The following is a 22,100-nucleotide window of genomic DNA, read 5'->3' as shown; positions in this document are numbered from 1 at the left end:
GACAAGAAGGTGTGAACAACAGTAGGGTGAAATTAGTATTGGGGAAATTAAGTTTAGGTTTTGTAATGACCCAACCACTCCCAGTCTTTATTCAGGCCTAACCTGATGGTATCTAGTTTGCAAATTATTCCAGTTCTGTAGCTTCATGCTGGAGTCTGGTTTTGAAGTTTTTTTGTTGAAGAATTGCCACTTTGAGGTCTGTTATTGAGTGACCAGAGAGATTGAAGTGTTCTCCTACTGGTTTTTGAATGTTATGATTCCTGATATCAGATTTGTGTCCATTTATTCTTTTGTGAAGAGGCTGTCCGGAAGTAATAACTATTTCCTAATAAGTTGACAATGGACTTTAAAGGGGTACTATGAATTCCATTATAGCACACTATCTTCAAACTTAGTGGCAGCTGTGAGGTAGACCTAGAAACTATACAGCTGAAATTGTTATCCAGGGGGATAACCTGGTTCTTTGGGGAACCTCGAGCAGCAGTTGTATCGGTGGGCTTGGACTTGCCTTTGGGTGTAGCATGTTTCAACATCTGTCTGGATTGCCCTGTGCTCCAGCATGCCAATTTCTTTGGATTGCATTCAAAAGAGTTAGTGCATTTTATCCATGTGTAAATGAGATCCTGCAAATATCCTTCCCCAGGATTACTGTCTGCAAGTCTCCTACACTAATGCTACACACATAACAAACTTCTATAAAATGATGCTAGAGATGTCCAAGATTAGTGCTGTCTTTTTCTCTAGCGACGGGGCTTACATATATCAGTTTGAGGGTAGGTAAAGTCCTTTTTAAGTTCATTCACACAGAGAAACACACATACAGACACACACACAGAGACATATAGGCCGGCTGGCAGCACCAACTATTATTAAAGTTGCCTGATTCTTTTTCATTTGTTTATAACTTTGCCAAACCTTAGCCATTTGGGCTGAAATGTTCTATGTCAGTGGCCTACCTTTCTTTTTCTTCTTTTTTAAATTTCTGCCAAAATGGCTCTGTCATTACCAAGAATGAAACTAGAGAAAAATATATTTTGCAATGTTAAAAAAAATTCAGGTTACCTGTCCTTTGAGAAGGTCTAGCCAACTGCCTCTTAGCTAAGGTTGTAGAGCAGACTCATATAACTCCCTCTCTAACTGGTCTCGGTGCCACTAGATGGGACAGAACACCACAACCAGGAAGTGTGTGGGTTACATGTGCACCCTGACAGCATATGCCTGACAGCATAGATCCTGAGCTACTGACTATTGTGGTGATGTTCCTTTGGCCGACTAAAAGGTTGCTGGTGCTATCTTTTTGACTGGTTAGACCTCAATGAGGAAAATATTCCTATGGTCATTGCTGCCTGCTGTACTCTACATAATATTTGCAAATCTAAGGAGGAAAAGTTTCCCCGGGGGTGTGCTGCTAAGGCTGATCATCTGGCTGCTGATTTTGAGCAGCCAGATACAAGGGCAATTAGAGGGATGCAGCGGGAGGCTATTTTAATCAGGGAGGCTTTGAAGGAGCACTTTGACAATAATTCCCAGTAATGTGTCTCTATGTGATGCATTCGGCCAATGTTTACTTGCTGCCATGAATTACATAGTATATATGTTGTGCTTGCTTCTTGGGCATTGATTGCAAGGAGCAAATAGTCCCAACTATAGCCAATGTGTTTCAATGTTAGCACTGAGCGATGTATGTATTTCACAAATAAAGACTCATTTAATTTCAAAGACTCAAGTTAATAACAGGATTAAACAAAAACTTTTGGTCAAACAGGTGACATGAGAAAGAACAGTCTTGCAGGTACGGATCTCACAGCTATAACTCCAGATTTCATTAGGAAACCAGTCCCCAGGAGTGGAGTGCATGGGTACTATGAGGGACTGGGAACATGCGATGAATACGGTGGGGGAGTTTGGGGAGGGTAGGGACCAGAGTTCTGTGGTGTCTGGAGGGGGGAGTTGGGCATGGATTTGCTGCAATTGCAGGCTAATGAGGTACTTCAATATCTCTGACTGGTTCTCAAGAAGCTTTACCATCATTTCGTGCCCCTGTGTCCTTTCCTGGCTATCCATATCCAGCTTCAGTCTTTCATTAATTGTCTCCCTCCATGCTCTTGTTTCACTCTGTGCTGCATCTGTTGACTGCAGCACCTTGTGAAACATATCCTCCTTCCTCATCCTGGGTCTCTGCCTTATCTGATGGAGACACTCTGCTGGTGTGAAGGAGTGTGTTCTAAAGAGCACATCTGCAGAAGACATAGAAATTATGAACAGAGATAGTATTGTGAGCAAGGTGCTGGAACTATTTGTATAGTGGAGGTGCTGAGAGCCATTGAACCAAACTGTAAACCCTGTATATAATGGAAACCACTTCAAGCCAGGGCATGTGGCAGCACCCCCAGCAACCCTAGTTCCAGCACCCATGATTGTGAGTACACTCACAACCATGAATCAAAAAAGTTACGCATACCTCTTTCTCACTGTCCCTTGGCTAGCACACAAATTGCCTCATGTCCCAATTATGATGAGTTTGTGGGGATGGAGAGAGTTGGTAAGGGGGAAAGGGGAGGAAGGGACAAAGGGTGGTTTGTTAAGGGGGTTACTATAAGTGGCTAGGGAGCCTATTCTGAATCGTGGTACCTGTTTCCATAGGCTAAGGTACCAATATCATAATCCTAAGGGTAACCCAGGATGCAAGTGAAAATCTCCTGCATATGTGTGGTTTCAGATAGGCTCCATATGCCACTTGCCTGTGTGCCGCTTTGGTCCCTGCAGAAATAATTGCTGGATGGTGCGGCAAAGTTTCCTACAATGAGGGGAGAAACAAGGCAGCTCTGCCAAGAAACTTTCACAAGAGGATTGCAGAATACCTACAGGAAAGTTTCCTAGAGATCACTATGGAGGATTCCAGAGACATCCTTGTGTACATTAACAACTTTTCTGCCATGGCCCCACTGCGTAGCTGGACAGGCTCTGTTGTTAATTTCTGTCCCTTTTCCCTCCTCTACCATATAAAAAAGTACATGACAGCTCAATTTCCTCTCACAGTTCAGTATTAAAGCAAAATGAGCACTTATCGGAGCTCCCCTCTCCTGCATTATGCGCACCAGAGCTGGAGTGCTGGGACTGGCTAGATCCCTCCAGAGTGGCAAAGAGGTCCTGACTTGCTGCACCACAGATTGACCCTGCTGTGTGCTCCACACCATCCTCCAGCTCCACCTCCTTGTCCACCACTTCCTTGTTGGGATTGAGTCCACTAGCCACTGCCTCCAGTCCCTCTGAAGTATACACGGGGCTCTTGGTAGTGGAGATGGGGTTGCCACCGAGGGTGGTGTGCATTTCCTCCCTTGCCTTCTAGTATGCCTGCCTCACCTCGTTGATTTTAGCATGACACTGCGGTCAGGGCCGGCTCCAGGCACCAGCCCACCAAGCTTGTGCTTGGGGCGGCACCTGGAGGGGGGCGGCGCAGTGCTCCGGCCGCCGGGGAGAGCGGAGCCCCGGCCGGCACTCCGCCCTCCCCCCAGCGCTCTGGCCACGGGGGAGAGCGGAGCCACGGCGGGCTCTCCGCCCTCCTCCCGGCGCTCTGGCCGCCACTCCGCCCTCCCCCCAGTGCTCTGGCCACCAGTGAGAGCGGAGCCGCGGTGGGCTCTCCGCCCTCCCCCCGGCGCTCTGGCTGGTCGGGGAGAGCGGCCTGAGGCCGGGCTCAGTGCCCTCCCCTGCCGCGCTGGGGGGTCGGGGGGCGGCAGGAGGCTTTTTTGCCTGGGGCGGCAAAAAAGCCAGAGCCGGCCCTGACTGCGGTGTAGCCCTTCCATGCCCCTTCTCTGTCCTGCATGCCACTAGCAATCAGCCCCTAGGTATCTAAATTCCTACAGCTAGTGCGAAGCTGCAACTGCACAGCCTCCTCTTCCCATATACTCAGGAGATCCAACAGCTCCAGTGTGCTCCGCATGGGGGCACGTCTGCTGTAAACTGGCATGGTCTGCTGGGAAGATGCTGTGTGAACTCTGTACACTGAGCAAACAGGAAGAGAAATTTCAAAAATTCCTGGGCCTTTAAATGGGGGAGGGATGCACACCTTCAGGGCAGCAGAGTTTGAACTGCTGACCATGATGGGCATTGTGGGACACCTCCTGGAGGCCAATTAAGGTGACATAACCAAGTGAGGCGTCCACACTGACGCTGTGTTGCTCTAACTACATTGCAAAAAGCTCTATGCCGCTTGTTGAGTTGGTTTTATTTTGTCAGCATAGCAGGGGAGTTACATCGGCAGGAGGATCATTTCAGTGTGTACACTTTCACTGATTTTTCGATGAAAGATGCCTTTTATCAACAGAACTGTGTAGTGTAGACAAAGCCTAAAATACAGTAAAAGTTGGGGGTTTGCCACTGAAACTTCATGGCTTTTTAAAAAAAAATTTAAAAAGTTGGAAAAAGTTCAATTTGAAAATTTTCATTGAAAAATGAAAAGATTTGAAAAATGATTTTATTTCTTTTTTCTTTTCTTTTTTGAAAGTTTTCATGAACCATCATTCATTTTTTTCATCCAGTTCTAATGGTGGTTTTGGGGTGTCAGTTTCCACGTGTTCAAGGTAAGACACCTTAAAGATGTCAAATTTCTACAAAGTGATGAGCACCCAACCTGTGACAATCAGCTCCATGATGTCCCAACTGGGCAGCCAAAAACTGAGGAACTTAAAACCACTAGACACTTCTGAAAACAGAAACCAGATCTGATAAGTGAAAAGTATTATTAAAAATAAGAGTGAGCAAATATTTACATAGCCAGGGAGTTGTAAGCAGAGTTAGATTTTCAAACAATAAAACTGAATGCAAATAGGAAAGAGTTAAAACTAGATCCTTGGCTTCAGGCACTACACTTGGAGGACGCTCAGCATGGGGCATGGAACATAGCTGTTTGCATGCCAGCTGGTTATTCCTACTTAGTATAGGCCACAATGAGGTGAACCGGCACCCAGAGTCCAGTGTGTCCTCTTCAACTCTTCAAGTGTGGTCATAATATGAGCTGATAGAAGCCAAGACAGCAGCTGGGAGTTAAGTTTCTAACATGGTTCGTGCACATAGCTGGCTTCTGAGGAGGAAAAATTTTGATGTATCCAAGCCCAACATATAAGTTCAAATAATAATTATTTAAGTCCCCTCTAAATACAGAGGTGTATGCAATTATGCATAAAAATACAGGAGACTGGGGGATCTCCATGTAGTTCTAATGCTCAAGTAATAGCAAACACAAAAATGTGTGCATGTTTCCAGATGAATTAAGGAGAGGACATAGGCGATATGAATTCTTTAAATATGAGTTTGAAAGATAAAGTATGTTGTGACGTAAAGCACAATTCTGCAATTCTCCCATTCTGAGAGCAGGCTCTGGGCTGCATTGCCCTGTATCTCAACCATGCAGGTCCTACTGGGTTTGAACATCTGCAGTTCATCCCTTTGGAAGTCTGTGACCAGTGGTGAATACAGTGACAAACGTTCTTCTTAAACCAAAATATTGTTTAACCTGAACAGTAGGAACAAATCATTCACAGAAAAGGACTTTAAAACAACAGTTGTCATAATGTCTACCTTACCTAAAGCCTACAACTCTGTGATGTTGATCTAGGTGGATCTAGCTTCTCCAACCTCCCCCAGCAGGTTCTAGGTGTCAGCCTGAACAGATCCCCAACAGCTGCCTGAACTCTGGACAGAAAGAGTCTTTTTAACTCTTTTTAGTCCTTTTGATCTTTTGGCTCCCATCATGTGGCAAAACAAGCTTTGTAATTTGGCAAGAGCCCAGAGGCTGAATCTGAATCTTCACCGCTAGTAGCTTTGGCATTGTCTTTTAACAGCCCTGAAGTGTTTACTAGGATGTGGCTTATCTCTGATTCAGTCATGGTGTGGGGAGAGGCAGCTCCCTGACCCCAGGGCTGCTGGGTGCCCATGTAGGGCTGCAAAATGGCTGGAATGTAAGAACTACAGCTGGGAAAGAAATGGTTTTCCTGTCCAATGAGAATTTTTGAGATTTCAGAAATATTTCCCATCCTGAATCAGACTGAAAACTCAAAATCTCAAAAATTTTCACACACTGAAAATCCCACCCCCACCACCAACGGTTCAGATGAGATCCATGGAAATGTTTCATTTCAATCATTTTGAAAATTTTTGTTTTGATTTTAACTTTTTAATTTTTTTCTTTACTTTCTTATTATAAATTAACTTACATTTCTAAACAAAAAGCCTTTCATTTGGAAAATGCTGAAATGGGACATTTCAACAATTTAGAAACTTTAATAAAATAATATGGGAAATTTGTCAAAACGGACCCTTTCTCTGCAAACAGTTTTGGTTTTGATTATATGTTTTTTTGAAATTTTGCCAATAAAATTTAGTAAGGACCCCCAAGACACCTTTCCTCTCTCCTTCAGTTAGCCGCTTGCCTGCTTCTGGCCATCCTCCCCTAGAACACTTCCTGCACCAGGATATCCTGTAATGATGGGACAGAGCTAACTCACCAGAGGCCCAGCTATTCTCCGAGAGTGGTTATGACTTCCCTACCACCCAGGGCTGGCTCCAGGCACCAGCGCAGGAAGTAGGTGCTTGGGGCAGCCAATGGAAAGGGGCAGCACGTCCGGGTTTTCGGCGGCAATTCGGCAGTGGGTCCCTTGGTCCCTCTCGGAGGGAAGGACTGGCCACCGAATTGCCACTGAAGAATGAAGAATGTAGAGCTGCCGCTGACATGCCGCTGATCGCGGCTTTATCTTTTTTTTTTTTTCCCCTTTGCCGCTTGGGGCGGCAAAAAAGCTGGAGCCGGCCCTGCTACCACCTCTTTATGCCAGCTCTAGATGTCCTTCCTGCCCTAGTTGGTTCAATGGGCCCCATCTCTTGTGCCTGCCTACGTGAGTAGTTGGCACAAAGGGTCAGTAAGGAAAGTATGAATCTGTTCCACATCTCCCCTCCACACACAGCACCATAGATGTGTTTTTATAAAAACAATACATGAAACAAGGAGAGGAATCAAACACTCTTCTGGGTTAGATCCTCTGTTGGGGGTAAATTAGTGTAACTCCTTTGACTTCAGTGTACTTATTCTGATTTACACCAGCTGAGTATTTTTCCCCGTATGAAGAACTTCACAGGTAAATGAAGTCCAGCTTTGAAAACACAGTACTGTATATTTCTCTCTGCCCCTCCCCCTTTAGGCTAGCCTTTACCAATACTTGTGCTTCAGACCATCACATGCACCTCTGAAATTTAAGAGCAGAAGATATTGTTGTCCTTCTGCTCAAGAGTAGCAGATGCAAGGCATTGAAAGTTGGTTTCCCTTTGGAGGAAAAATCAATTACTCAGAGTGTGGTTATTTTTAGTGCATTTTTTATATTATATATAGTCCTGGGACAGAGGTGATCATGAATAGCATGCAGGAAAGCCTCTTCCAAGAATCTCCACCAAAATACCCCTGTACCCAGGTCCCAGGGACCAACTCTGCCTCAACAATTTATTCTAGTTAAAGAGAGCAAACTATCTTGATGCCTACATCAGTTCCCTACAAAAGAAAATTACATCACACAACTAACAACAATATATCATTTTTTCAGACTGTACACTAGTTTCATGATAACGAAAGACTTGTAAGAGTATGTATACCAGTGCCACCTAGTGACTCCTGCCAGAACAATATAAATGATTCTGGTATTGGGGAAACTCTAATATACTGCTGGCTGCTGCAATAAGGTCCAATGGAGGAGCTGACTGCTTCCTGCTGCCCCTGGAGTACAGAAGACAGCCACTGGCTTCTTCTTGAAAATAACCTCCTATCCTCATGGGGAATAAGAGGGACAGCTGTTTGGCCTTCTTCAAAGTGAACCTGTAGTCAATGTGTAGGAAAGAGCCATCGGCCCTAAAGAAAACCTGCAAGATAAAGTAAATGAAGTGGAAACAGGGCATGGGGGAGGAGAGATCAAACCTTTCCTGAACTTGAGGTGTAAAGGCTCAATGGTAGGAATGCAGCAGCGGTACAAAGAACTAGCAGCTGAGCTGTGTGAGTTGTGAAGGCTGAGTCTGCAATTAAAGCATTCGAGTGGCAGGTGAGAGGAAGAATAAAGCAAAACTCCAGTGGCATCGTAAAACTAAGTAAGGAGGAGACTAGCTTTAGAATGGAAGACAGCAGGCTAGCTAGAGTAAACTGTCTGGTTATTGAAGGAGCACTCAAGTGGTAAGGGAAAACTAAGAAAAGAAGAGAGCAGTTTAAGAACAGAGGACAGCTTTCAGCTTTTCCAGCTACAACAGCCCAGATGACATCTCCTCGCTCCAGTTCTGAAATGGTAATAAAACATCAAAGCTTTCATAGTTTACTCCTGTGTGTTGAGGGAGTGCTAATGGAGAGTCCCTGATTCTAGAGCTCTGTTTCTGGAATGTTGCTCTGGAGAATTCAGAGATGCAAATACACTCGGGTGACCGGATGACACAGAAGTCAATTCATGTACAGAACAGAGATTAACAAGTGAGAAGCACAGGAGCAGATATCAACAATCCAAGAAAGTTAGCCTGGTTTAACTGATACGTGGTGGCACAGTGGTTCTGTAGCCAGTGTTTAATACCAGAAAAAGGTTTTTCATTTATTTTAATTCCCACTGAAAATCAGCTCTTTTTCTTGGGAGTATTTTGTGTGTGCTTCGCTCTCACATACTGCATCTTCCCGCTGCATTTATTTATATTGTGTGATAAGTCAATTGCATTTGAAACAGCACAAGGTCATAAAAATCTATGATGATTTTCTTGTCTGCTTTTTGTTTTGTCACTGTTTGGATTCCCTTGAATCTGTTGGAGCAATCAAAAAGGCGGGAACTCAGATTCAAAGGACTTTGGCTCACCCTTAGTTGACTTCGTTTCCCCAGTTCTGCTGTTTGCGCTACATTGTTACTAGAGCTGATTGAATGATTCAATTGGTGGACAGAGGCTAGAGGATTCGCCCCAGTGGACCAGGAGTCGACCCAAACCTGAACTTCAGTGAGGTCATGTTTGTCACCCGTAGGGCCAGTTCCCATACCATTTCAAGTCAGTGGGAAAATCCCGCTCTGTGGGAGCAAGATGAAGCTCTGAGCACCATCTGTAATGCTGTGACTTACACTGTGACACTATGACATTGACATCTTCACAACACAGATACCATGTGTGACATGTCACTATTTCTGGAGGGTGGGGAGACCCTTGAGCTCATGTTAGGGTCTGGGATCCATGAACTTTGTGATTAGAACTCAGATTTGTTCACTTTCTTCCATTGTGCACTTTTATTTCTTTAATCACGGAACATAAATAAAAAGCATTTCCTATTCTAAGCACTTTTCCAGCATTAACTAATTAATTGTCCCAGCCACCACCCCCACCACCTGCCTCCCAATGAGGTATGCAAATACGTAGTATTATCTCCCATTTTGTGGCTGAGGAACTGAGACATAGAGAGGCTAAGGGCCAGACTCTGATACCCTTACTCACACTGAGTAATGCCTTCCTCTGGGAATAGCTCTATTGATTTCAGTGGCACTGCATCCAATGAGTTTGATCCGGAACCAGTCACATCAATGGGAGTTTTTCCATTAACTTGAATGGGAGCAGGTCAAGCCCAGAAAGAAGTACTACTCAGCATGACTAAGGGCATCAGAATCTGTTCCTTAGTAACTTTCCCAGAGCCACAGGGGAAATCACTATTAAGAATGTATTAGGGAAGTCTCTGGCTCCCAGACCTGCAGTCAGACCACTGGATTCTCTGTCTCTTTGTTGTGATGGACAGGTGTGATCCCAGGTGCTGTGTTTATCAGCACTCTGTGTACAAACTAACTAATTTTATAGTCACAAAGACTTTGTAAAACTTCAGACTTCTTAAGCTCTCCCATCCCTATTGCTGCTGGGAACAAAATATAACATTTCAGGGTGCCAGAATGGTTTTTTTTTTACATCCCTGCATTATAAAGCATGCAAAAATGCCATCTGCAGTTAGTATGACTAACTCCAAGCATGCAGTCCTACTATAGATCCACTTGCAGCTTTGTTCATTTCATTGCTAAACACTTTTCAAGAAAGAAAGAAAATCCATTTTTAGTGCTAATGCCACCTGCAGGTTGAAGAAAAACAGTTGCAAGATTCCTGAAAGCTGAACAAACATATGCCTTTTTTTTAAATCTAAACACAAGGCATGTGCACCTTTCACAATGAGAAATGTCTTTGTCTTTATAAAAAAATACCTTTTCTAATTGTAGAATCAATGTTAGCAACTTCCATAATTTTATCCTCCCCATAATAATTGTTTATGGGGAAGATAACATAATGTATACACTGGCAACCTTGATTACTATTGTAACCAGATTCAATTATTTCTTTGGGAACCATGTTTCAGCATGACATGGAGATCCCAGTCATCAAATGTGAGCACCTGAAAGGGACATCCAGTTCCTAAATTTGAATGCAAAAATCAGCACTTAAGCACATAAGTATCAGTTTTCTTGCCGAAGAACTGATCTGAGCCTTCAGATTTGAGATTTGTGTACTAGTGTGAGAAAACAGAGCTCTACATTTAACTGGCATTCTAATGGTCTGAATATGAGACTGGGAGCCAGGCACTCCTGAGTTTTAATCCTGGTTCTGACAATAAATTGACTGGCCTTGAGGAAGCCACTGAAATTCTCCGCCTCAGTTTCTGCATCTGTAAAATGTACGGTAGTTACTGATTCCTATCTACTGCACAGGAGTCTTGTGAGGAGTAGCCAAAGTGCTTTGAAAAATTAAAAGTGCATATAAATGCTGAATAGTATTAGTAGATACTAATTATTTATTTAATACCGTGAATGAATTATCACCTGTATGGGACAATTATGCTGTGCATGCATTATTATCTGTACAAGTTCATTATACCATACTTGTGTTTTCCTCTCAAATATGGAAGGGATCTTAAAAAACCCCAAGAGATTTCCCCTTCAGAATAATTATGTTATCAATGCTGCTGTTACTATTAATTTATAATTTGTTACTAGTCCATTTTCAATTATGCTTTGGCTCCTAGCCTCACTTGTACTGTAGTTTTTATCGATGCATGAATTAAATCTAAGAACTGAGCAAAGCTTTGGCAGTCAGGTATATTTGGCTCGCCCTCCCCCTTTGAAAAGGCCATCTTGGATCTACATTTTGTAACCATTGGATTTAAATACATGAGATTGCACAACCTCTGACATGATGTAACATTGAATATGATGACATAATATTATAAGAACAGACAGAAATAATGTGGAAAAGCCCTTTCTGGCTTTAATAGGCAGCTGGTGACACAGGTGAAACACCTACTGTACCACTTAATAAAATTATTTTAATTTAGAAGAGGAATGAAGAAATGGAGCCAATTACCTTAGTGGATCTGACAGGCAACCCTAAATGGATCCTCAACTTCCTCCGTTTGGGCCATTTTTATCCCTCTGAATAATGATAAAATGAGTTAGAAGATATGCCTGAGGAAATTCTGCACATTTTCAGCCCAGATAATATTAATAGGGAAGTCTTCGAGCAGCAGAGAAAGAAACCTGAACAAATTATCGTGTTTTCATTTTTGTCCTGTTTTCTTTGACTGAATTACAGGAGACTTGTGCCCTTCGTTCCTAACAATGAGCAGGGGCCTTTGGGAGAACTCGAGTGCTCTTATTCATCAGGAACATATTCCTGTGGCCAGAGTAAAATGTCACCCAGGAGGATATGGCCTGTATATATGAACGGACCTTGACACTCCAAAAAAAAGTTTAGAATGTTTTTTTCTGAATAGGAATATAAATTGCAGTTACACTAGCTGTGTTAGAAAAAGTTTCAGGGGTATAAATCTTCATGCTTTAGGGCATAAGCTGATTGACAGCTGGAGTCAAGAAGGAATTTTTTCCCCAAGCACCCCTGCTGTACAGAACTGCACAGCTGGCCAGGTGATTTTAATGTTCCTCTGAAGTATCAGGTACAGGTCACTGCCAGAGGCAGCAGACTGGACTAGATGGACAAATGCTCTGTTCCAGTATGGCAACTTCTATTTTCCTGTGGACATATAGATTTCAAGGTGCAAGATAAATTCTGTTAGATTAAATCAATGCAATAATTGCTGAGCAATTGCCATATGATATCTAAACACCATCACCAACCTGATCCTAGTCCTAATTTTAAAACAGACACCTCTAAAAAGCATATTTCTTTTGTGGGGAGAGGAATAAAATCCTCTGAAATGATGTAAATGAATCTAAATTCATGTTAGTTTCAGTGACAGCAATGTTAATAGTCATTCAGGCTGTTCAGTGGTATTTGTGGGATGAATTCTGCATCTTAAAATGAGGCGGAGGAACTGGAGAAATGTTGTTTTGTGTGAAGATTTTTTTTCAATAGCACGTTCCACTATAACTTCTGGGGGAAACTGAACACAGGAGCTGCTGTTCCTTTAAGACCAGATGTAGCTTGCAGATCAAAAGGGCACAGCATTCACCCATGTCATTGTCCCCTGAAAGATCAAAACCTCATTATATACTTGGTGCAATATCTGTTCTTCTAAGGTAGTTTACATATTTTTTTTTTTTTTCATGAGTCCCTACTTCTTCTTTTCTCCATCTATTCTTATCACTTTTGAATTACAGAGATCTATTTTCAGATGAACACATTGAACAAAACCTTCATCTGTTTTTCCCCCCCCAACATGGCGGTATGTGCTTATGCCCGCTATCTGCATAAGTCTTTTGTGTATTGCTAATGGAGTGCTGGAATTGTGGCAGCTCTGAGCAGGGAATACATGTGAGCAACAATATGCTGACAGACCTCTCGGTGGAATCTAATCTGTTCCAGCTCATGCACTCCTCAGAAACTATTTAACTTTCATTAAACTGTGTTTGATATCAGCTAAATAGAATGCATACGGCACCAATATAGCTCATATGGTCTCATTCATTCGATCACAGCAGTGCTTTTCCCTTATATTTTCCCCCACTTGTGTCAGTACCCAGTATAGCTGGGTAAATAGGAGACCTTTGAAGATATAGTTAGTACTCAGATTTCTTTATTCTTTTGTGCAGGTTTCTTAGTGTTGAAACAGTGATTCATGTATGTCTCAGACAGCCTCCATTAATTTCATGTAATGTAGCTTTTATCTCGTAGCTGGGACAACTATCTCCAGTACAGTCTCCCTATAGCATTTCTCTTACAGCCTACCAGCTTCCCAGCCCCGTCCCCATTTCTTTTGGAAGTGGCTCATTTGTGGTCAGTTTAGTTGTTTGTTTTGTTTTAAAACATGAATAAATAAAGAGGCTGAGTAGGAAGAAGTAAGGTAAAGACCTTTCTGTCCGCGTGGATGTCTTTATGTCTCATGTGGAAAAAAAAAGGAGGGAGGCACTGGGGGAGTGGGCTAACATATCTTTGGTGGCAGCAGCCGGATAACAGTTTTTTTAACCTATTCACAGTGCACTAATTTGATTATGAATGCAGCACAGTAGGAGCGTGCAGTTTCTGGTGAGCATGGGGAGAGTGGATTTACAAGTCAGGGCTGTTCAGAAGTTTGAATGGTCAAATGCTCCTTATAAAAAAAATACAATAAAAACCCCACAAGTGGGAATATTAATACTACAAATAAACATCATTGCTTCATTTGCAAAGAAAAAACTCTTTCCTTGAATGCTCTGAATGTACTAAGGGCTTCACCTTAAGAAGAAGGATGGGGAGAGAGGGGGAAGGAACATAAACCTGATTGGGAAAAGTGAAAGCGATTATCCTATGTTGTCTTTAAAGATGTTTTTTTTTCAATTACGTTTTATTAAGTCCAAAGGAATAATCACCATTTTTTATATTGCTTAAGAGAAACAACATGGGGTCCTTTGGTAGAGGGAACCCAATTATTTGGGATATTATTTTGTGAAGCCTTTACATTTTATTAGTATACCAGAGGGTTTTCACATTTGCAAGGCTAAATCCTGACTATTATTACTTTTTTGGAAGAAACGTCTCACTGGAGCAATTAATTTTAATACATTAACACCAGTTGCTGTTGTATTGTATGTTTAAAAAATGCGGGGGGGAGCAAGCTTCTTATACTATTTATCATTCAGTTCATAAAGGGGTCGCTTATGTCAGTTCATGTAATAAGCAATGGGCTTTTGAGTGAGAAGGTTTCAATGAGTAGGAACTTTGGAAAGTCCTGGCCTGAGCTGAGTGAATGTAAGCACCTACACGATCGAAACGGTACAGCAGACAGGCTGTGAGAGCTGAATGTAGCCACACGCTCTCTCTGTGTGTTTGTCAGTCCTCTGAAAATAAAACTGAACCAGAGTAACTTTACTTCTGAGCACATTGAGATTGCACATAGAAATACCTGATACTGTGACATGAAAGGGTGATATAAAAATTATTTAGATAAACTTATTGACATTTTACTATATATTATTAATCTTATTAATAGCATTAACAAAGGCTAATTGAAAATGCATCATCTATAATTATGTTAGTCTTCATTTTAGTGCATTTTTGTCAGAGTAAACTAGAAAGGAGTAATTAACACTCTAGTGTTATTTACCCCTGTTTTTATTAAAGCTGGTGTTAACACAATGTTAGAGATGAATATAGCCTGATTTCACTGAATACCACAGAGCACAGAATTCAGAGGCAGTGAAATTAACAGCTGCAGTTTCCTGTATCATGAGCCTAAAAATAAAACTAGCTTTAATATTGCAGAATAAGGGTACGCAAGGCTGGAGTAGTATAGTGACTATTCCTCTCTTATTTCTGTGACATTAAAGGCAGAATTATCAGCCCCGTTATTTTCTATCTGCCACAGGTACCCAAGCAACAAGCCAATTCCATTCTGATACTTCTCTTATCTGTTTTTAAAACATACCATGAAAAATATTCCTGTGACATGATCCAAGGGACTCTAGGTTAGTCTGCACTCTGGAAAGGTAATGACCGATGAGCAGACACTTTTAAATTGCAGCAGACTAGGAGGAGGGATCCTGGATCAAAAACCAATCCACAGTACAGGAGGCATGGAGGTGCTTCTTTACATTACTTCTCATCATGCACAGTGGACAGCTAACAATGCCACTGATATAATTCTCTGGAGAGAAAGGCTGTCATCATAATACTTAACCCAATACAATCCAAGTGGATAACTCAGGCATTTAAAATGTGTGCATGAATTAGAGATGGGATCAAGCTGCAAAATTCAAATCCAGAGCTGTGCTTGGTACGCCTGAGGTGAAGGTGGCAGAGGTTCTGTTATGCCATCTTTCTGCCTCCCCAATACTGGAGTCAGCTGGGAGTAGGCTTTCCTCTCTCCTGTTCAAATTAGAGCAGCCACAGGATGCTCTAAGTATGGCCCCTTACGAGCTGTTATGTTGGCCTAGGGTCACTAATATGTAATCTGTCGACACTTGCCCCGGGTCTTGGATTTGGCACTGAAATGTTCAGTGTGTGTGTGTGTGTGTAAAATAGAGAGAGTGAAACATTCCTTAGAGCTAGAGGATTCCAAAGCTGCCCAGTCTGGGCGGTTTTAAGTCCCCTTTGAGCCCAGGACACAAGGAGACTTACCCTGGGCTGAGGATCTGCCCCCTTGATTGTAAACACCCCAAACTCTGCGTGCATTTAGAGCCAGGGTTTTGGCTCATGATTATATAAATTATGGATATTGCAATATTCAGAACTGAATAATCTGCTTCAGATTCCAATTATATGCACAATTTTGAGGATGAGGTATTTGGATCCAGGATTTTGGTTTGGGCCCATCTCTACTCAGAATGCATTACTCGGTGAAGGCTGCTGGAGAAGGCTTGAAATGCTGTGGGATTAACTTCTTTAAAGTTTTCTGCAACCTCTGCTTTCATGACTGACTATTTCTGATGTCAGTAATTTACAGTGACAAATGACAACAGCTCACGCCAGATTTGTTTGGAGCAGAGGCAAAATTGGGTCTAAAATAAACAACATATTGTGCCTCGCAATCAGGTACAGTTTACAGGTATGGCTCTGATTCATAATCTCTGCTCAGTGCTTCTCTCTTGCTCTAATGAAAATCATGGCATATTGGTTGTTCTTGCTGCCAAGTGATATGGCCATGCCCTCTCCACAGTATCCAACTACAAACATGCTTGATAGGGACTCTCTGGGGGGACTGCTTTGCTGTTTTTACACTGTTAACATATGTAGGTACACCTGAAAGCTACAGCCTGCCACTTCTTGTGGACCTCACTTGGGTACCTTTGCTCTTTTGCCACCAAGGGTTAATTTTCTAATGGCTGCTTTGCTGCTGAAGCTGGCCAAGTTTTTCATCGCCTGCAGAGCACCACAAGCTGTGATTTGGAGCCAGGAAACACCATTAATTTTCTAAATAGGAAGGATCACATATGTAAACTGTCTGGTTCTATAACTAGTTGGGCAGGTAAAAGGCAAAGAAGAGGAAAATAGATTCTTTTTCTGAATCTGCCAACTGCACTTCATAAACTCTTCAGCAAATTTCAGCCTTCCTTCATCCTTAGCATTGTCAGTATTCAATTTTACTGGGAAAGGTCAGGTTGATGATTTATTGAACAGTTATTGAAGTTGTTACATAAGGTTGTATAGAAAAGTTCCTGAAGAATTAAAGAAAGGACTAAACTAAGTTAATGGATCACACTTCATATCTCAACTTGGTCTATAATAATGTCTTAGACCTACCAGTATTGTTTAATCCCAGCCTGTATACCAAATAGATAAATGGCCCATTTGTGTCAATAGAGGCAGTCATATGCTTTGCCTTGGGAGGTCACTAAAAAAATATGATTTGGATGTTTGGTATGCACATTGTACACCTTCGAAATAGTCATCGTGGATGGGGGAAGGATAACTCAGTTGTTTGAGCATTGGCCTGCTAAACCTAGGATTGTGAGTTCAATCCTTGAGGGGACCATATAGGGATCTGGGGCAAAAAGCTGTCTGGGGATTGGTCCTGCTTTAAGCAGGGGGTTGGATTAGCTGATCTCCTGAGGTCCTTTCTAACCCTGATGTTTTATGATTCTAGGAATATAGAGCCAGCTTCCCAATTATTCAAAAAGACATGTCAATGAGAGTGTAAAAGAAAGACTGGAAGTCCAGAGGTCTGTGTTCTATTTCCTGACCTTGCCACACACCCCATCTGTGAGCTGGCACAAGTCACATCAGCCCGTGCCTCAGTTTCCCTATTTGTAACAAATACCTACCACACAGGAGTGCTCTGTGCAGTGATTAATTAATTTAGTGTTCGGAAAGCACTTTGATGGAAAGTGCTTTAGACATTCCAAAGAATTATACTTATTATAAAAATAAATCAATTTTCTTTTTCTTTTAGAGTGCTTTGCACTACATTCACTGCATTAGGCTTTCCTGCTTTTTCCTGGCCATTCCCTGAATACTTATTAATTGTATTTTATCCGTTTTGTTGTCTTAAAGGGGAAAACCTGATTCACTGGGACTTCACATACCTGAAATACTGCAAGACAAGCCCCTAGTCCTGCTCCATGTACCACTTACAGTATCTCGGAAGCACTAGCATTCCTGTGGAACACCAATGTGTCCCATGACAGCTCAGAAGCTCAAGCAAGGACCAGCACCTGAAGAGTTCAATCTCAGAAAAGTTACTAAGAGAGCAAACACACCAGAGCATAACAAATGCTTTTTAGGCACCATCCAGATATATCACAGCATGGCATGTTGATAACTCATGTGGTCTCACTGTGTCCGTGTAAAGCCTGATCCTCCAAATGCTTACTACTGGCCACAGTGCTTACTCCTGAAAGTAGTCCTAGCGACATGCACTATGCATTTGCAGGATTGGGCCCTTAATTAGTTCAGTGTTTTTCCTTTTGCCTACTTTCCTTCCTAAGGAAGAGTATTATTCATTAAGGACTCTGCAGATCCCACCAGAGCTCATTTTAGCTGAGATCCCTGTATGATCTTCCGAAGCCTTTAAAGGAGAATGAGCCTTGGCCTCTCTTTTATGGGCTGCATTGTGACCTGGCTTCAAAGTGTGAAAAGCGGTTCCAAGATTCCCTTTGTGCAGCACAGTCTCTTAATTGCACTTTTAAACACAGTGTAATTTTTGTAATTAACATTATGGTTTCAGAGGGCAGAGAAGCCTGCTCTATGCTAATTACAAATTGGAGTAGTAGTAGTAGAAATTCAAGGCTCCAGACATTGGGGCGGAATGCAGTTTTTATGAAGGATTTCAAAGATTCTCCATGGGCTCTGTGTTCTGAGTTATCATTAGCATTTGATAACATAAAGAATTTTTATAACATGTGACAGATTTCTATGTGAAGATTTTACCTGATAACCGGAAAATTTACATAAAGACCTTCATTAGCTCTCTGCTCACATTACTGGAAGTGTAAGAACTACAGCACACTGGCTCCTTATAAGACAGTGTTTAGGAGCCAAAGAATTTGTACTTTATAATAAAATTTACTGTACATTATGAAGGAAGGTTATTATAATCTTCAGTGATGTTAGAAATCAGAGCAATTCAAAGAGTGAGAGAGAGAGGTGACGGGAAAGAGTGTTTCAGTATTGCTATGTAACAGAAAACCTCATAGTATAGTAAAGGTGATGTGGATGGATATCTATCTATCTATATCTATATCTACATATAGATATAGATATAATATCAGGGGCTAGATCCTCAGCTGCTGTAAACTGACATAGCTTCACTGACTTCCGTGGAGCTATGACTGATTCACACCAGCTGAGAATCTGGCCCCAGGTTTATAGAATTCTATAGTCAGAGGAAGGCTTTCTGGCATATAACATCAAAACCACAATGAAATATACCTCCCTTTCTCCCTCCACCCTTCCCTCTGGAAAGTATGTTTGATGCACAAGATTATCTTATTACACATCAATAAATATATTGTATCTTTCCATTTAAATCTGAGCTTGCAGAAAGAACAGCAGCATGGAGTATCCTAACAACAGTGTGCCAGCCAAGCAGTGCTCTGCTACATTGATGTACATTGGAATAACACCACTGGAGTTAATAAAGCAGAATCTGGCCCTGTTTGTGGATCAATGGATTGTGCTGCCTATGCTGGAGAAGGGAGCAGTGCAATAGGTGGTTTGTTGAGAGCAATTGCAACATCAAGCTTGTGTCACTAAACATTTTCTGCACTGTCTCTGTCAAGAGACGGGGCATAATGACAAAGGCTGTAAGGCTGAGCGCCTTTCAATGTGTGTGGATCAATTAAGCAGCAATAGTGACAATTTTTGGAAGCTTTCTTTATGGAGTAAATTAGAATTTACCATTATTCCATGCTGTCTTATTATTTGGTATTATACATATGCTGCTGGATCTATGGAAGCCATGTGCAGCAGCATTCTCTCAGTGGGACACAGTTTCCTTCATGAGGGCTTCTTTTTCTTTGAGATTACGGCAATAATGCATAGCCTTGTAATGACATCATAATAGAATTCTAAGTCCCAAGAAACAATTTGGGAAAGTGAATCAATAAATCTTTTACAATCATAACAGAATATGGCTTCCATTGGGACATCTGGTTAGCACCCAGATTTCTTTAATTCTTTAAGCACATTATCATCTGTTTAAGAATACATGGCTGCATTTTGTGGAAATTTAATATTTTGGTATTTCATATTTATTTCCATCCTTAGTAAATAACCAAAATTGATCAGTTGCATAAAGCTGCATTGATTGCAAACTTACATAAGCAGGAAAATAAAATAATAACTAATATATGCTGAATGTCTATGTAAAACACTCTGACTTCACTCTGAACCAACCAGGCCATCCCAGCCAGGCCTCTGTCACACTGATTATACTAACTTTGGTTTAAAATACTTTCTCTCTCTCTCTCTCCCTCTCTCTCTCACTCTTTAAATAAAAACTTAGTTTGGGAGAACATGACTATTCTAATTGAATTGGTACACAGCAGCTACCTTTGCTTGTAACTCTCCAATTGGATTGTTAAACCCATATGGTATATTTTAAAAGCCCCCGTATATCCTTGCAACATGAAAAACAACCAGGTTGGATTTTCAGAGTTCCTTCCACTCCTGTATAGCAAGTCTCCCCTCTCCCCATATTAGCAAACACAGTGCTTAGAGAAATGGAAAAGAAATCCTAGATAAATTAGCAAACTTTCATAGTATATGGCTTTTATTTTTACAAAATATTTGCTTCCAGCAGAGTGTATCTTAATTTACAAATGCAGAAATCTGTCATTAAGATTTGACCCAGCTGCATGGCATTGTCAAATGCAATACCGTATCTTTTAATAGTTTTATATCAAGTAAGGATATAACATATCATTAGTTTAAATGTATTTGCAAGCAATTACCCCCACCAGGATATTTGTGAATGCTCATGCAAAATTGATGAAATTCTGACATGCTTAAACATTGTTCATTTAGCTCTATTCCTTATGTATAGAAAAAATAGAATAAATAATTCTGCTGCCACTTGCAGACTACTGTTAGGCATTTTCATTCTGTTCATGGTTTCAGTCCTGCCTTTAAACTATAGCCTTTGGTGATCATTTGGAAAAACAGTTTCATATATGTTTAATTTTAAATAGATGTACTAGATTATTCATTTGCCTTATTATTGTTCAATGCAGTAATTTAAACATGGACTAGATTTACTGCATGTCAGCTGCCTTTCTTATACAAAATGGGATAAATTATTAAATGAGTAGAGGTTGTTTGACAACGGGTTTTCCAGTACTTCACAAAAGAAAGACCTTTGACATTCTGCTGTCTTTCAAAAAGAATAAAGAGTAAATCAATTAAGGCACTATGCTGTGGTTCAAAAACACACTGTTATGGCACTTTCTTGCTTACCTCTAAATTGACTTGGAAAGACTCAACCATTGCAGCAGCACCACAAGGTAAGTAACTGATTTCATTAATCTCTTTTAGGCACCATTCTCTGGCTGAAATATCTTGAAATATTTCTGAGGTGGCTTTTCAACACGCATCTGCTTGCTTTCTTGGTACAACCTCTCATAAACTGTACCATGCAATATAGAATTCTTCGCCAGTTTAAAGTTATATTTACTAATGATTGTATAAGACACTTTTGTCTGCATTTTATCTGAAACGAGCAACAGTTCAGCATCCCAGACAAGAGAAGTCACACTCTCAGTAGTTGAACCCTTACAATTGCGAGCTCTTATGTAAGTAGACTTCACAGAAAGTGGTAGACATTCCACTGCTTTGCACATTTAAAACTTGGATAAAACGCTAGAATATACACCATCGGGAACATCCTGCACCTGCAGGGAATTGGACTAGATGACCCAGTAACTCCTATAGTTCTGTTCAATCTCTAATTTCTGCAATCTCCACTAATTTCAGTGTTTAGCCCACCACTTGAAAAGTGTTTGGGATACTTTGGAATGACTGAAAGACACTAAAAGGGTCATTTCACTCAAATAATATCTTAAACCTTGAAAGAACCCCAGTTACTAATTAGATAAAGCACAAGTGAGTAGCAATTAATTAATTAATTAATTAAAAATCCCCATTTTCCTCCCCAGCTTGTGTAATGGATGAGATCTTCAGTGCAAAGGGCCTGAGTCTCCTCTTACAGAAGAGTAAATCAGAACTAATGCCTTTGAAGTCAATGGAATTATATTGGTGTAAAATCAGTATAAATGAGAAGAGAATCAGCCGTAGTGCAATTGACTGTGCAATCCTTCCCTAAGTTGGAGGGGGGGGGTCTCTTACTCAAGTAGCGCCATTCTTTTTGCTGTGCTCTTCCAAAGTAGTTAATAGTGCTGTCAGATTTAAGAAGCTTTAGTTAATTTCACTCACATTATGCTATTGATGCTATCTATCATCTCTATATAAAGACTTACATTCCAAGGTGTCCAAAACACTTTGCAAACTTAGGGCTAACTCCTGCCACCAATGGAGAGCATACAAATTGCGCATAGAAGAGACTTACTGAATTGGGTCATCTGGTCCACTTCCCCACCAGTGCAAGCAGGGCCGGCTATAGGCACCGTGGGGCCTGATTCGAAGGAGCTGCCGCCGAAGTCCTCCACTGTCTTCGGTGGCAGTTCAATAGCTGCTTCGGAGGAAGGATCCTCTGC

This window comes from Trachemys scripta, chromosome 3 (genome assembly GCF_013100865.1).
Source record: "Trachemys scripta elegans isolate TJP31775 chromosome 3, CAS_Tse_1.0, whole genome shotgun sequence".
NCBI lineage: Eukaryota > Metazoa > Chordata > Testudines > Emydidae > Trachemys > Trachemys scripta.
The sequence above is the reverse complement of the archived record's forward strand: the minus strand, read 5'-3'. Positions refer to the sequence as shown.